The sequence below is a fragment of the Taudactylus pleione genome, unplaced genomic scaffold (assembly GCF_031769625.1).
Source record: "Taudactylus pleione unplaced genomic scaffold, aTauple2 ptg000025l, whole genome shotgun sequence".
In the NCBI taxonomy this organism is placed as follows: domain Eukaryota; kingdom Metazoa; phylum Chordata; class Amphibia; order Anura; family Myobatrachidae; genus Taudactylus; species Taudactylus pleione.
In genome coordinates, this window is record NW_028284427.1 from 2,067,505 (window position 1) to 2,085,146 (window position 17,642).

The window sequence follows — 17,642 nt, forward strand, 5'->3', positions numbered from 1 at the left end:
CTCTGGACACAAAGGTGGGAACATGAGCTTCAGAAAAGGGTTGCAAAACGATCTATTCAAGGAACCCCTGAAGGTTTGAACTATTGTTTGGAATATTTAAGGCCACATTACCCAAAATCAGATGATATCGATGGAGAATTGTTCAGTTCATTAGTTTCATTCGTTTCCCAGAATGTAATTGATAAGTGAATAGCCTTTGAATGGCCCATTTCCTAATCCCTAGGGTTTTTGTGACAAAGAACAAGAGCGTGCCATCCTGTTCAGGTAAGATACCACAGTTGTTATCCAGACAAATTTAAACTGCAAATTCCTGTAGGTGACTGGAATTTAAAGCTCTAGTAAGGACTAACATGGCTGGCCTTAACTTGAGCAGATTGATATATGCCTACTGCTCCATTGTGTACCATTTGCCTTTCATTGCCTGGTTCTGAGTGAATGCTTCCCAACCATTAGAAATGCAAATCTCAATAGGTTTTGTAATCCTTTACAGTGTAAGGGAACATGGAATAGCCTCAGGTGTAAGGCCCTCATTTTTGTAATAGCTTTGTCTAAATCCTTTAAATGTATATTCTGACTTTGAACTATCATTGAACATAATTCTGGCCACTTTTCTGGAAGAAACACCAGAGAAAAAGAAGGGATATTTCCTATGGGATGGAGTCATAAAAGAATTTATCTCATTTATGAATAATCCGAGATTGGCCAGGGTAGACAGAGTTAGACCTTGGTGACTGATTAATATGTCCCAGTCTATTATGCAGTGGACTCCTTTTAGACGAAGGTGACAATAACATAGTATGGAACCTCTGCTTTCATTAAACATGTGCAGGTGTAAGGTGCTATTGAGAGTCCAACCACCATTACAGTCCACTGAAGCAGGTGGTCTCTTTATTAGAAAATGGCAAAGATTCCAATGGTTGCGTAGACTAAGACCAAAAGGAAAACCTCCTATAGGTATAATTTGAGGCAAAAACAATTAGTGGCCAAAAGAAAAAGGAGATATATGTTAGTCCTTCTATTCGAAACCTTCTCTTTTTAATATATGTATACAGTGCCTTCACATTTAGCTCTAGTTGTCATTGAATTATACATTTCACCTCTATTGGAAATGAATCGTGCAGACTTTGGAGGCCCTACTGCTAAGCTATACTGCTTAGACAAGTAGCTGCTAAGCTATAGACAAGACTTTGTCTAGCAAGGGGCTGCAACTCCTTGAGCTTATTTTAGAAAGAAGAGTAAATGAGGATACTTTGACTGCTTGAAAGTATTTTTATGAGCCACCTGTCTGGGCTTTGAATGTGACCCCTGATCTCACCTATGAAATCTGGCTAAGAGTTCTGCATTTACCAGAATGGGCATGACAAGTGGCCTCGTGGCTAAACTCATTAGTCCAGCTCTGGTCAACCTGCTAGCCTGTCGCCAATAATGAGGATGGCTCTACTAATTGCCTTCAGTAAGATGTACTTAAAAGCTACTAGCAGGGGCGTATCTATAATGGGTGCAGGGTGTACGGGGAACACGGGCCCCTGGGTCCAGGGGGCCCCGCACCGCACACCCTGCACCGATAATAATACTTACCTCTCCGGAGTCCCACATCAGTGCGGGCGTCCAGCGCTGTAAAACGACTGGAAAATGGCCGCGGCTGCCATTTTCCCGTCGTTTGCACATGCGCAGTACAGGGAAAATGGAAATTTTCCCGGTTACCTGTGCTTACACTATAGACTCTGGGAACACTCTAGTGCCCAGAGTCTATAACTCCAGCGCTGGCCATGCACAACTCAGTGCGCTGCCGGGCAGAGAGGAGGCGCCCATGTCGGAGACTGCACACGGGCCCCCTCCTCTCTAGAAACGCCTCTGCTTCCCAGGTATGGCAGAATCAATGTTTTTGAACAGAATGTAAGGGACCAGCAGCACCAGTTATTTTTAAACTGAATTTACCTTAACATTTGGTGCATTGGGTCACTTTGGGACCTATCACCAACCTTGGGAACCTAAAGATGAGTCAAATTCAGGGCAAATAGTGTAGGTGCACCTGGGAGCCCTGTATTACTTTTGTAAACCCCATTTACCATTTTTGACTGGGGTTGCTCTGTAGCAGGGGTGGGAAATAACTGGCTCCTCAGCCACTGCTGAACCACACACCCCGCCACAGTCTTAGCATGCCCTGATAGCAAAACTGAGGTAGGGCATGCTGGGATGCACAATCCCACAGCAACTGGAGGGCAGCCTACAGCTCCTGTACAGGCTAGCTGTGCAAACTTGTATACCTCATACCTTTGACTACGGTTCCAGAGTGAGGTATATAATTTGGTGGGAGGTTTTACCTACTAATGCAATGCTGGACATCTGTATGTCGCTAGACTTGCCTCTTTGAAGAGGCTGAGGATTTAGTCACCTCTTCTGGCTCACAGTCTACTGAAGAGGGATATGGTGGACATACATTCTCAGGAGAGTTTAATAGTGAAACATTGGGTTGGGACCCCTTCTGTCTTAAATGGGTATCCTAATGGTGCCAGCTTCGGGCAGAGGTACTGTGCCAGCTATGGGCAGGAGAAATGTGTCTGGTGCGGACACTGGTGCTTTGCCACCTCTGGGCAATATCAGGGAAGGATCCATTTGTGCCTGAACAGACATCCCTGTGTGAATTTATCTCCACATTGACTTTTGCAACTCATTTTTGCCGCCATGGGGCAATTTCAGGGAAGGATCCATTTGTGCCTGAACAGGCATCCCTGTGTGAATTTATCTCCACGTTCACTTTTGCACCTCATTTTTGCCGCCATGGGGCAATTTCAGGGAAGAATCCATTTGTTCCTGAACAGGCATCCCTGTGTGAATTTATCTCCACGTTCACTTTTGCACCTCATTTTTGCCGCCATGGGGCATTTTCAGGGAAGGATCTATTTGTGCCTGAACAGGCATCCCTGTGTGAATTTTTCTCCACATTCACTTTTGCACCTCATGTTTGGCCACAATGGGGCAATTTCAGGGAAGGATCCATTTGTTCCTGAACAGGCATCCCTGTGTGAATTTTCCTGCATATTCACTTTTGCAACACATATTTTGCCACCTTTGGCAATTTCAAGGGCTGCTACATTTCTGTCTGTGCCAGCATCCCTGTGTAATCCCTGGAGGGAGAGGTGTCTTCTGGCAGTGATTTGTACCTCACACTCTGAGGTACAAAAAAATAATAATTTATTCAACTTGACAGATATTTTTTCATCATAATTAACAGCATAAATGAGAGATAATCACTGCTAGCAGGAAGAGGCCATTTATTTCTATCTCTTGACCAGAGGAGAGAGTTTACTGTTGGCAGTGATTTTACCTCAGACTCTAAGGTAGAAAAACAAACATTACACTCACCTGAATATATAAATATATAAATAACAGTGTAAATGATAAATTGTCGTTACCAGCACTGCTAAGTGGCTCTCCTGTCACAATGTGGCAAGGCAAGGGAGGATAGCTGTGAGGATTGACAGAATTTTCATATTTTGTCCTCTATTCACCACCACAATGGCTTTCAAATGAAACAAACAAGATGTGATTTAACTGCAGACTTTCAGATTTAATTTGAGGGTAATTACATCCAAATCAGGTGAACGGTGTAGGAATTACAACGGTTTCTATATGTGCCTCCCACTTTTTAAAGGGCCAAAAGTAATGGGACAAACTAAACAATCCTAAATCTAACTTTCACCTTTTAATACTTTGTTGCAAATCCTTTGCAGGCAATTACAGCCTGAAGTCTGGAACGCATAGACATGACCAGACGCTGGGTTTCATCCCTGGTGATGCTCTGCCAGGCCTCTACTGCAAATGTCTTCAGTTCCTGCTTTTTCTTGGGGCATTTTCCCTTCAGTTTTGTCTTCATCAAGTGAAATGCATGCTCAATTGGATTCAGGTCAGGGGATTGACTTGGCCATTGCATAACATTCCACTTTTTAGCCTTAAAAAACTCTTTGGTTGCTTTTGCAGTATGCTTCGGGTCATTGTCCATCTGCACTGTGAAGCGCCTTCCAATGAGTTCTGAAGCATTTGACTGAATATGAGCATATAATATTGCCCGAAACACTTCAGAATTCATTCTGCTGCTTTTGTCAGCAGTCACATCATCAATAAATACAAGGGAACCAGTTCCATTGGCAGCCATACATGCCCACGCCACGACACTACCACCACCATGCTTCACTGATGAGGTGGTATGTTTTGGATCATGAGCAGTTCCTTTCCTTCTCTTCTCTTCCCATCACTCAGGTACAAGTTGATCTTTGTCTCATCTGTCCATCGGATGTTGTTCCAGAACTGTAATGGCTTTTTTAGATGTTATTTGGCAAACTCTAATCTGGTCTTCCTGTTTTTGTGGCTCACCAATGGTTTGCATCTTGTGGTGAACCTCTATATTCACTCCTGTGAAGTCTTCTCTTAATTGTTGACTTTGACACATATACATCTACCTCCTGGAGAGTGTTCTTGATTTGGCCAACTGTTGTGAAGGGGTTTTTCTTCACCAGGGAAATAATTCTTCTGTCATCCACCACAGTTATTTTCCGTGGTCTTCCCGGTCTCTTGGTGTTGCTGAGCTCTCCAGTGCGTTCTTTCTTTTTAAGAATGTTCCAAACAGTTGATTTGGCCACACCTAATGTTTTTGCTATCTATCTGATGGGTTTGTTTTGATTTTTCAGCCTAATTATGACTTGCTTCACTGATAGTGACAGCTCTTTGGATCTCATATTGAGAGTTGACAGCAACTGATTCCAAATGCAAATGTCACACCTAGAATCAACTCCAGACCATTTACCTGCTTAATTGATAATGAAATAACGAGGGAATAGCCCACACCTGTCCATGAAATAGCTTTTGAGTTGATAGTCCCATTACTTTTGGCCCCTTAAAAAGTGGGAGGCACATATTGAAACTGTTGTAATTCCTATACCGTACACCCGATTTGGATGTAATTACCCTCAAATTAAATCTGAAAGTCTGCAGTTAAATCACATCTTGTTTGTTTCATTACAAAACCATTGTGGTGGTGAATAGAGGCCAAAATCTGAAAATTCTGTCAATGTCTCAATATTTATGGACCTGACTGTATATTATTTGATTAACATTAAATGACTACTTTAAACTTGGATAATACATAATAGATAATAGATTGGGCGGTATTCAATTGTATCGCCCCCCCCTACTCGCCTGACAGGAGCTATTGAATTGTTGCTCCTGACGGGCACGATAAGCTGCTGGCGTACCATTTCAGCTCGCATGGAAATGCGAGCTGAAATGGGCTAAAAGTGACCTGTTTGGGCGCCCAAACGGCACTTTTCGCTATCGCGCCCAGCACTTTGGTCGGGGGTAGCCATTTTACGTGGCGAAACCCAACCACTGTGGGCGCAATCAGCGCGATAATGGGCATCAATTGAATAGCGCTCCGCAATCTCCAGTCACTTTAGATGGTAGATCGGGCACGTGTAAACAATTGAATACCACCCATTGTGTCCATACAGGGGCATGCAAATATAAAAATGCGCACATGTGCTTTTCCTGGAAGGAGGATTTTTTACTCTATAATGTAATGAAATTTTTATACAGGACTGATAACCCCTTTCACAACGCAGAAGGTGGGTTGCATCGGGGATTTGTAAATGCCTACATCCCATGTGCAACCTGCCTGCGACCCCTTTCACAGCTACAGACCGAGACAGCAATAATGCCAGGTCCGTGACAGTCAGGGTGAACTTCTGTACAACCATGCTCTCTTCCAGTTTGGAAAAGCATGTACACTGGATGCAGAATATTTAAATCTGACCCTTTTACGATACCTACTAACCCTCGTTACTGTTCATTCATGTGCAATAACCCTGATTTATTAATGTTATTTCCAAAGGGCTATTAAACAATACATGAGGGAGATTGCAAATAAAATACTTGGTGCAGAAAGTACAGTGCACACCCACCTCCAAAGTATTTTTTGGTGTAAATAGGTAGTCCCATCAAATTTGAAAATGGGTGCTAGCATATTTTAATTTCTCTAACGTGAACTTTAAAAAAAAATTTGAAAAAACCACCCTGCTACATGCAACTGCAATGCCAAAAACACCTGCCCCTTACAGCCCTCTCCCCAGAAGCCTATTTTGCTAGCTTTTAACTTTGTCCCCCACTTTGTACTTTTTCGCCCCACATTTTACATGCAATTTTTGGGGTCTTCTGCAATTTTTTTTAAAATCTGTTTTTGGGTCATTAGTCCTATGGGGGGGTGTACCAAGTGTACTGGGTGGTTTCCCAACATCTGCACCCCAATATATAGATTTAGCTTTTTTTTTTTTCTCCTGCCATTCAGTGGAGAATGTTTTTCGCCTATTACATTGCATTAAGTTTCCGCTTAGGCGAATTGGTCCCGGAACTGAATATTGCAAAAAAAACACACACAGACGAAAAAGGGCAAACGGCAAGTCTTTTTCGCCGATTTCGCCTAATCGTGGCTAATTGAATATTGACCATAGTGTCTCTTTGTATACATATATTACAGTGCATACTTAAACCAAAAAATGTTTTACCTTGAAATACTCTGATTTCAGGGCCATGTAAATGGCCCTACAGGTCTCAGGGATGATGATGCCCAAAGCCTGGGGTGACATTAAGGTTCCAAATTTAAGATCAGCCAGGGATCTTCTGGTGGCTAGGAAGCGCAGGGTAGCCACCAGCCTGTCCATAGATGATATCGACCACCGCATGCTTGTATCCTGCCTCTGGATGACAGGGGTCACAAGCCTCAACAACTCCTGGAATGTCACCTCGTCCATCCGCAAGAAATTCCGGTAGAAATTCGGGTTATTCTCACGAATCTCCACCAGAAGAGGCATGTGGGACATGGTATTCCTCTGCAGCAGCCACTCCTTTGTCCAACAGGAACAAGGACTTCTCCTCCTCTCGGCTCTATCCCTTTCAGACAAAAGCATGACTCCTGCGTAAGCAACCACAACCCGATGGCTTATAGGATCCATGGTAATAGCACAATAGACACACTTTGTTAAAGGCAAGCCAGAAACAAAGCAGAGCAAATTAGCAATGCAACAACGTTCAGCAGGTACAAACCAGACCAAACTAGCCACAGAGCAAGAAATGCAGTTTTAAAATGTCCCCCACCTTTTTATACCCTGATCGTAGCTCCTCCCACCATACCACAAACATCTGCTCAGTAACCACCCCTCATTAGCATTTCAATTCAGCTTCATTATTCTTCTGAATAATATCGTTGGTCGTTGGTAAAATCGTTCATGATCGTTGGTAAAATCGTTCATATCGTTGAACGATTTCATTAATTTTTTCAACAGAAAATTTGAAGGGAAATCATTCAACGATATTGTCGGTGGTCAAGACATGTACACACCATAAGTTTACACCATTAAAGCGGCCCATACACCATAAGTTTCCACCATTAAAGCGGCCCATACACGGTGTGATATTTAGCACGATGTGGATGATTTCGATAATCGTAACGATCAATCATGCACATCGTGTGTTGATTCTGCATGTTTACGATGCTGATGCGCGGCCCTGCCACTGGATCGTAGATCTTGCGGCAAAACGGTAAGATTGCGATCTGTTGTGTACAATGTGATACACATTAGCATCCGTATCATATGTGTGCAATAGTAATCTTACTTCTAATTTCCTGCTGATGATCTATTTGCTGAGGTGTAACTTCAGATTGTGATTTAATTATCTACCCTTGTCCCACAACACAGCTTCTGTCCTGGCTTGCTGCCAGAATGCTACAACCAACAGAAGGGCTCAGATTACAATTAGTAATGATCAGGTGCAATTAATTTTAATTAGGTGAGGTCATTGGCTCACCTGTGTTGCTTTTTGGCTGTTGGCTAGAAATCCAGTGTGCTAATTACACTTGTCTTTTTGGAGTTTTAGGTTTTTTAACCACTTGATATTCTACTTAAAAAATAGGTAACACTAGATGGTATGCTGGGCATCATGTATTAAGTTGTGTATCGTACTTGCCGATAGAGGAACGACAGTACGATTACAACATTGTAACCGTACAGTCGTTCCTCATCCTGTAATGTGCCTACACTGAACGATATGTTGTCCAGTGCAGCCACCCTCCCTCATCCCTGAACATGCACAATCTGTCATTATCGGCAGATTGACCTGCATGTTCAGGCGATGATTGATGTCAAAAACGACCAGCGGGAGCGTGCATCGCTGGTCGTTTTCGACATTAAACTGCACGATTACTGAACAATTAATGAGCGATTGAACGATTATGATGTCGTAATCATTCAATCGGTCACTTTAATATTCTAATGGATTTGCACCTTTAGATGTATTAGAACATGTGGTTCATGTTCGGACTCTCATCAATGGATAGTCATCTGCTACACACCCTCCAACATGACCCGTTCCATTAGGTACAAAATGCTCTAGTCCTGGACTTTCTTCTTAATTCTTCCCACCTAATGTATGATTGCAGTCACTTGTGCTGAAACACCTATCTTATCAATTAACTAGCTCAACACAGGTGACTGCAATCATACATTAGGTGGGAAGTCCAGGAGCAGAGCATTTTGTACCTGATGGGAGGGGTCATGTTGGAGGGTAGGCTGCTATACATATTATGTATGGGCATAATAATCGTTCTCGGTATTGTTTGGCGAAGATCAAGTGTAGTATCTGTTCTTATTAAGTTTAATATCTGATATGACCCCTATTTAGGGGCCATATATTACATGTTTTTTTGTTTGTTTTTTTAGAAATCATGCTTACAGATCATTAGGTGGCATGCTATGTATCATATACAGTGCTCAGTTTCAGCCCCACAGGGCTTAGTTAGGTAGGGATTCCTTCCCTATCATGCCCTGCTACCAGCTCCTAAAGGAGAATCACCAGGTCACTAGTTAAGAGTGTTGGGGGCTCCACCTAAGCAGATTACATCTGAAAGGCATTTGGGAAGTCAGTAGGCGGTCACGGCCTACTATGAAAATGGTGCTGGAATACGACTCTTTGCCACAAATTCCCCAATACAGGGCTCTGTCTGAAGGGTGTTCCATGACCAGGTGTCACCACTACTCTGATGTCATGGGTGGTGCTGGCACAGGGTGCCCATGTTACAGCTCTGGAATAAATAAAGTGTTTCTTATGTAACACATCCTATCACTTTGGAGCTTTAATAGTTTGCCATATTTCATTTTTTATTTCACCCTCATATATTGTTTTAATTGATCATTCGTACTACACTTTGGTATATTCAATATAGAAATTGATTTCTTGCCTGTTTTACTCATTACCTTCAATGAAAGACTATTATTCATATGTGTGATGATACATTTTGCATACAGGTTATATTTATGCACATAGGACCTACTGCAGAGTTGGACGCAACTCTGCATACTCGGAAATAAATGCAAATATCTGCTTATGTTCAGAGTTGGCAACCATTCACCTGCTTGTAAAAGTAGCCATCATCACTATTGGCGTGGACTTGTACCAGCCCTGTCCTTGGTGCAAGAGATCCATCTGCAATGAGACAGATCTCTGCGTATGCCCAACTCTTGAAATTCCTTCTCCACAACAGGCCAAAAGCACAGTTATCCTACATGCGAACATCTTGTTGCTGCCCAGTAGCACCCACACAGCTATTAAAAAAGATCACTTGATCCGTCCGCAGAGAGACCTTACGTTCATCTCTGAATCAGATCCATCATTTAAGTTGCTTGTGAACTAAAATAAAATGTTTCTGTTCCAGGTGGTTGTGGACTTAATTTACTTTTTATTTAAGTTATCACTATTCCATTCATTTGATTTACTCAGCTAAAGTGTTAATTATAATGCATGTATATAATTATGAATTCATTTACAACACAAATGTATAGATCGTGACTGCAACAAAATAGTTTGCATTAATCAGGTTTCTGAGAAAACTGAGGGCAGTTAAAATATCTGATGTTCTAAGACAATTACAAAGGATGTTGTTACATTTTATATATTAAATCCTAATGTATAATCTAGGAAATATTTGTCTGTTAAAATAAATAATTTTTATTAATGTAAACACAGCCTTTGAATCCAGTGGGCATTTTACTTAATTCCTGTCTTTCAGGTGTTTGAGTATATTATTTCGTCATGAACGCTTCCCACTTGCCCTGGAGAAAGTGAGTCGAACTCACAAAACCTGTCGGGCTGGAAGTGAGTTTTAATTCTATATTATTTACACTAGAGGCCAGTCAGGTTGGTGTTTTAAGAATTCCCTACACACTCCATTAGCTTGTACAATACACTGACCAAGATCAATGATTTTTAAAACCCAAGAGTTGATTTTTGGTGTTTATGTAAATGAATTAGGTTATGAGAATTATAATGAGTAGTAATATGAAATGTGACCTGACTAGCTATGTCACAACTTTTCAAACTACCCACCAAGGAATCTTAAAGAATATCTTCAAAGGCGTAGACCCAAGTGTACTAAATAATCCTCTATCAGTTTGCCACTATTAAATTTGTGAGAATCCGATGAACGGGAGCTGTTTGGAGGCGGAGCAGGGTCGGCGTCAAGCTGAAGCCAGTGACTTAATCTTTGTACTCAGTATCACTGACTTCAGCTGCGTGATTTTACCGGCCATCCTGAGTAAACTGAGTATGACTGATGGTCATGCAGAGTGATCCGATGTTGCTTCCACTGACACAGCTGCGAATCACAGCAGCCGACACAAGACACCTCCTGCAGCATTAGCGTATTATTGCACAGAAGCTGCGTCCAGAGTTGTGCAATAGAGTACAACTCTGAATCAGGCCCAAGATTTCAAATACATTTATTTTTTTCATGCAGGATAAATACATAGCATGTCCGGTTCCCTGAGAACCAGACCCACCCGAATTTCGTCTCTCCCTTCCTGCCCCGGATCCATTACCCGAGCCAAAACCTCGCGACCCCTCTGTCGAGTCACAAGGTTTTGTTTTCAGTGGGCTTAACACTGATTTACTGAGAAAGCCGTCTGTCACGGCTCTCAGCCAATCAGCATTAAGCCCATTGAAAACACTACAAAATAGGGATAAGAAGATGGCACCCCCCGCTGCCGACACCGCCGCTGCCGACACTCCAGCACTGCTGTCCAACGTACTGAGGACACCATCAGCGACCCCCACACTGCTGACACTCCCACAGTGAGGACACCAACAGCACCCCTGCACTGCCGACACAGTTAGCAAACCTGCACTGAGGACATCGCTGGCACCCCCGCTCTGCCGACACCGCTGGCACCCTGCATTGAGAACACCCCTGCACTGCCGACAGTCAGCAAACCTGCACTGAGGACACCCCCGCACTGCCAACACAGCCAGCAAACCTGCACTAAAGACACTGCTGGCACTGCCGACACAGCCAGCAAACCTGCACTAAGACACCGCTGGCACCCCCGCACTGCCGACACAGCCAGCAAACCTGCACTAAGGACACCGCTGGCACCCCGCACTGCCGACACAGCCAGCAAACCTGCACTAAGACACCACTGGCACCCCTGCACTGCTGACACAGCCAGCAAACCCACACTAAAGACACTGCTGGCACCCCCACACTGCCGACACAGCCAGCAAGCCTGCACTAAAGACACCACTGGCACCCCCGCACTGCCGACACAGCCAGCAAACCTGCACTAAAGACACCACTGGCACCCCCGCACTGCCGACATCACCGGTACCCTTCACTGAGGACACTGCCAGTACCGCAGCACTGCCATTCCATGTACTGAGGACACTGTCAAGCAACCCCGACACTGCTGTCACAGTAAGTGCACTATTGGTGCATCCAACCCACACTGTATAACACACTGTATCCGTGTTGGAAATTAGAAACTGAACTGCCACATGTTAGTGCCGCCCACTGTGTCACTTAGCTTAGTCAGCCAGCTAGCTGGATGCCACCTTTTGGCCTTAACTAGATTAAGCAAATAATATTGTGAAGTGGTCAAAATTGATTGGAAATTACTGAAAATAAATGTTATTGAGGTTAATTATACTGTAGGAACAAAAACAGGCCCATTTTATGTGATTTTAGCTGTTTTTATGATTTTTTAAGAAAAAATCCAGATCCAAAACCAAAACACGGAGGTGAGGTTTTGGCAAAACCAATCCAGATCCAAAACCAGGGTAGATCCAGATCCAAAACCAAAACACGGGGGTCGGCGTACATCTCTAAAACATGTATAAATTATATTAATTATTTAATACCCCCCTAAAAGAACAGTCTAGATCCGCCCCTGTTGCAGACTGGTTTAAATTTCACTGAGAAAAACAGTGGGTCTCAGTGGAGGAGTACTCCAACCATATCTCACTAATACCCCTGCCCTGGGTTCAGTCTATGCCTCTTACTGACCATCCTACTGTCACTCCCACCATACAAATTTGGAAGAAATAGGGAGTTTAGCTCTCCATCTCTGTTCCTTACCCACCTGACCTCTCCTTTGCATAATCCCGATTTTTCCCGGGTCTAGATGTCCATGCTTTCCCGCAATATTTTGAGACTAAGGGCAGAGGAATCACTGGGTGTGATGACCCCCAGTGCCTACTCACCGTGTGCCCGAAAAGTGGTGTGGCTTCATAAAGAGGCATGGACTGTCAGGAAATCCTGAAAGCTTCACTCCAGGGGTGTGCCCAGCATCACTGGAGATGCTAGGATATCCCTGGAGACCTGTGCCAGCACTGTCGACTCCTGACACTGAGGAGGACCTACTCCGAGGGTGACACTCTGATGCAGCCCGCACCCCCATTGTGACGTAGTGAACGCAATTTCGATTATGGACACACATCGAGCGATTGTTTACATATAAGCCACACTGCGCGTGCGCTGCGATCGCATTGCGATTACAGATGCACAGAGCAATCCATCATAAAGTGAGTGACAGGCTGTCAGCATGTCGGGTGGTGGTCAGAAAAACGTAGGCGTGTCTGTACTGTTGAATGCAGCTTCATGGGCATGCATAACTTTGGTGCGGATTAACAGACCGTAAAAAGATCGACAGTGTATAGATAGACACCAGATGTTAGACAGTCACTAGGTCGACTAGGACAAAGGGTCGACACACTAAAGGTCGATGTGTAAGAATGTCGACATGGTCAAAAGGTCAACACACAAAATTTGTTGTCACATGATTTTTTTTCTAGCCTTAATCTTCACCTTAAACCTACCCTTGGTGCCTAATCCTCCCTCCTGGTGCCTAACCATAACTGTCGGGGTAGGTGCCTTCAAAACTGTCCCTTCAAAAATCATGAGTTGGATCATTTTTTGTGTCGACCTTTTGACCCTGACGACCATTTGTATCTGTCGACCTTCTTACATGTCGACCTTTAGTTTGCCGATCTTTTGTCCCAGTCGACCTATTGACTGTCTAACTTTCTATCTAGACATTGTCAACCTCTTTACTGTCTATTTATAGTCTGGAACTCCCATAAATTAGCCACTGTGATTGTATGCGCAGCAGGGGCATTTTAAGAGAGGAGGGGGCCCATGTGCAGCCTCAGTTTGGGCCCCCTCCTCTCTTATGGTGGCTCAGCCGCACTAAGTCATGTAGATTTTGGCTTCATGCCAGAATCTACAGCACGTGAGCGGGTCTCCGGGAAAATGGCGCCCGCGCCTAATTTCCCGGGGGCATTTTTTCTGCACATGCGCAGATCACTGGGAAAATGGCCGCCATTTTCCCAGTGAGTGTTTGCTGCTCTACAGCGCCGGTCTGGCGCTGCGGAGCAGCACTTCAGGAAGCGGCAGAGAGGTAAGTATAATTACCTTGCACCCATTATAGATATGCCCCTGATGTTCGGCATGAGAGCTCTCTGCATGCAAGGAGACTTGCATTGTCTGCAGCTTGTCAGACATGTTGTAAATGCTGCATGACTGCCAGATAGGCGTCAATATTTTCGCAAAAGAGTGACATTGGACTGATATAAGAAAGCAGTAGTGGGAGTCTTTATGCCGGTGAAGCTTTGGCAAGCATTAGCATATTTTTGCAGCTGTATTCCATGCAAAATCGCAGCTGTGATCGAAATTGCAATCACTGCTGAATCAGGCCCTAAGTCAGTTAGTTCACCCTGAAGACTTGAAAATGGAACTAAAATACTGGTCTTTTATACAACTAGGTAGGGGTAAATTTACTAAGAATCGAGATTGTCCCGATTTGCAAAGAGATTAATTTAGCTGTAACTTGCCTGAACTCGGGTGATTTTTTTCACTTTTTATCTCTCAAATTTACCAACAGATGATTTGTTCCTAATCGAGTTGGCCGATGGTGAAGCAGAATAAGATATCTCCCCCGAGTAGCTTGTTTTGCAGGAGATTACTCACCCGAGATTGCAGAGCTTTCTTTCTGCATAACTCTCCCGAACAAGCAGCCTGCACATATCAGTGAAATATGTGTAAGCTGCTTGTGTCTTGTACCTGTAAAAAATGGGTTCAATTAATTTAAAAAAAAAATGTAGGGGCCCCCCCAAAATCCTAACCAGCCCTGGACTTGTCAACCAGTCTATAAGCGGACACTGATTGCTAGTGGCCCATGAGAAATTACAGATGATTTCGGTCATCTGTCATTTCGCGAGGTGTAAGTAACAACATATACTTACACATATTTGGCTTTGTTTGGGTAAGTCGGTTTGTTGTTTTAACAAGACCCTGGATGCTAAGGAGAGCAGCGCCAGGATGGAGGTGAGTATAGGATCTTTTTTGCAGGTCATTCCACACGGATTTCTACAATGGAGAAGAGGACAGACCGGCTGGTACAGGTAAGTATGTGTGATTGAGGTATATGTGTAATAAACTTGTACTATATATGGTGTGTGTGTTATGTCTTTATTTAAGTATTTATTTTACAGTGGAGGTACGTGTGCCGGCCGCCTGCTGGCCCTTGTAGTTCCACAAGTGCCAAAGGGCAGGCATGCTGGCACCTGTAGTTCCACTGTAAAATACAATAGATTGCTTCTATTTTATACTTTATTACCCCCGTACCCACAGCCCAGGGGTGCAGGAAAGAGCCCTGGGCTTCAGACCAAGCATGGGGTTTCAGGAGAGGGGGGTCCTCACCTCCCCTGAGAATCCCGGTAATAGGGTCTCCTGGCTATGGCATTACACCCTGGTCGGTTTTGGTCCGGTGCTGGTTTTAAATATAGGGGGACCCCTATGCAATTTTTCCCCCTATATTTAAAACCAACACTGCCCCTGCAGCCTGGTGCTGGTTCCTAAATTACGGTGGAACCCTACTAGTTTTGTTCCCTGTAATTTTTGGAACCAGGACTAGCTGACAACTCCAGGGCTGGTTATGCTTTTGGGGGGGACCCTACCTTCTTTTATAAAAAAAAATGAACCCTCATTTAACTATTTATAGGCAGAAACATACCCAAATCACAATGATTTGTGTATGTTTCTACCAAACTCGCAGCTCATGAGGTTGAGAGTTTGAAAAGTTAGTTTGGCAGAGTATTTGCTGTCATTTCACCTGAGCTTGTCATCCCGATTCTTGGTAAATTTGAGAGATGTATCTTTTAGGTGAAGAGTACTTCCGAGTTGTCGCGATGGTGAGTTGGTTCGAGTTTGCTATCTCACAGGAATTTTATGAGTGAAGAGAGAGAAATCTCTCTCTAACTCACCCGACTTTGCCTTTAGTAAATTTGCGACATGAAAATCATTCCTAAAGTCATCTTGACAATCTCAAATCTTAGTAAATTTACCCCCTAGTGTCTTATGTAGGTAAGTATTGTAATCCTTCACAAGCAGAGCCCTCTTCCCTCATGTGCTTCTCCTTCCCTTACTTACATTATCATTTAATCTTTAACTCCCCACACTTGGCTGCTGACCTAACACTTGTTTCCTGATGCCCTGCTGCTTGCTTAAGTGTTGCGATCACTAATGCAGCAAAGTGTATAAACCTTGTCCTTCTCCTGCATTGTTTGGTACTGTTAATAACTGTTTTCTTGTGTGATAATTTGCTCATGTACTTTGTAAGGCGCTACAGAACCCTTGTGGTGCCATATAAATAAAGGATAATAATAATAACAAATAAGTGTTGAATTTGTAAATAAACCTTTTAATACATTCCTGCCTATAAACCTCTAAGATTCACCTGCCTAGAACCTCTAAGACAAAACCTGCCTATAAACCTCTAAACACAACGCTAATTGCGTACGCAGTATGACCACAAATAAAGACAGGAGTGGAATCTGTGGTTCCAACGCACAAGTATTATTCAGGTAAAAGTACAGTCAGTTACACGCAATCTATAGATACATAATTTAGGCGTAGAAAGGAAATAATACAGACCCAAGTACAGTATACATACGCTTGCGCCTCCGGACCCAGAGATAGACCTCAGACTAGAGACCCCTAGTACATACAACCTTCAGCATGGACTCCTCAACCAGTATATGGGCACATGTATTTATTCCCCCCCAGACTAAAGCAGGACAAAGGGGAAATTTCCTGCTGATATCATTGGTTCCCAGAGGAGAAGCATATGTTACGGCACATTTAACAGGTTGTTTCAAATAGACTTTCCCTGCTTCTAACAGCCGGAGTCTTTCTGGTAACGCCTCCTGTAACATTTCATCAGCTAAACATTTTGTTGCTTGTAAGTTCTGCGATCCATAACTTGAGTTTGCATGATGCGATCTCTCCACCGATAACACCGGGATGCTGTAAAAAGCGTATGCATCAGAACGAGACCAAACACACCTTGCTTATCATGTATAATACCTTAGTTATCAAAAACCTTTATTTCTTAGCATTTAAACTAACTTAACCAACTTGAATCATACAATTTGATGCTAATGGAACCTTGTGTGCGAATATGTAGTGTGTGGGTATTCGGGGTTTGGTATAAGGACGCTAGTTATTAATGGGTGAGATTTAAGTGCATAATCTCTCATACACGAAGTGAACATCCAGCAGTGTGGATGGCTGAGGGTTGTAGTTCTACATGCCCTCTGTCAGCAGGCCCCCACCTGTTGTGTGTTCAAAGGAAAACAAAACCTCTTTTGTTCTCACAGACTCTTGTGTGAAATGCAAATGTATTACCACCTCAAGCTGTGGACTTTGGGGCCATCCTGTCTAGGATTCAGACAAATCCAATTGTGTAGATCAATGCCTGGATTATATTACAATTGCCACAAGTATACTTTATCTGCATCCAGGGATTCCCAATTTGTATGTAAAAATACCCATTGTTTATTCTTATTTACTTTTACTCAGGAAGCTTGTTTTTCCAGTTGCCCTTGGTAGGTTAACAAAAACATTGCCATCTGTTCTTAGCTCCTGAGTTATAACTTGAATTGACGCTGGCCACAAAATGGTGTCTTGCGATCTCATTTACAAAATGGAGTCTTGCGGCCATTTGCAAGATGGCGTCGCCACGATTAAATTTTAAACTGAACTTGTCTCAGCCAATTATTCAGCTTCGACAGTCCACCCTTTGATAGCAAATAACATGCTATCACAATCTGCTATTAGAATTTAATTTAGGCTTACATTTACATATTATTTGGTGTTATTATGGGATGGCACAAGGTGGTTCTTAGTCCATCAATAATGTGTCTCTAGGCGGGGGCATAAAACTACTATTATACGCACACCGCGGATCTTGGGAGATCATGTGACA

At 43.3% G+C, this 17,642-nt stretch overlaps 1 protein-coding gene and 1 non-coding gene across 2 annotated transcripts in view; both read left to right on the top strand.

Annotated features, from left to right (window-relative positions):
• Nucleotides 1–17,642, top strand: part of LOC148539621 (A disintegrin and metalloproteinase with thrombospondin motifs 2-like) — a 975,120-nt gene that overhangs the window by 653,737 nt on the left and 303,741 nt on the right. The gene's annotated exons all lie outside the window — the stretch shown is intronic.
• LOC148539624 (U2 spliceosomal RNA) lies at nucleotides 8,648–8,835 on the top strand. The gene has a single exon (XR_015870158.1). It is a non-coding gene; the product is annotated as a U2 spliceosomal RNA (small nuclear RNA).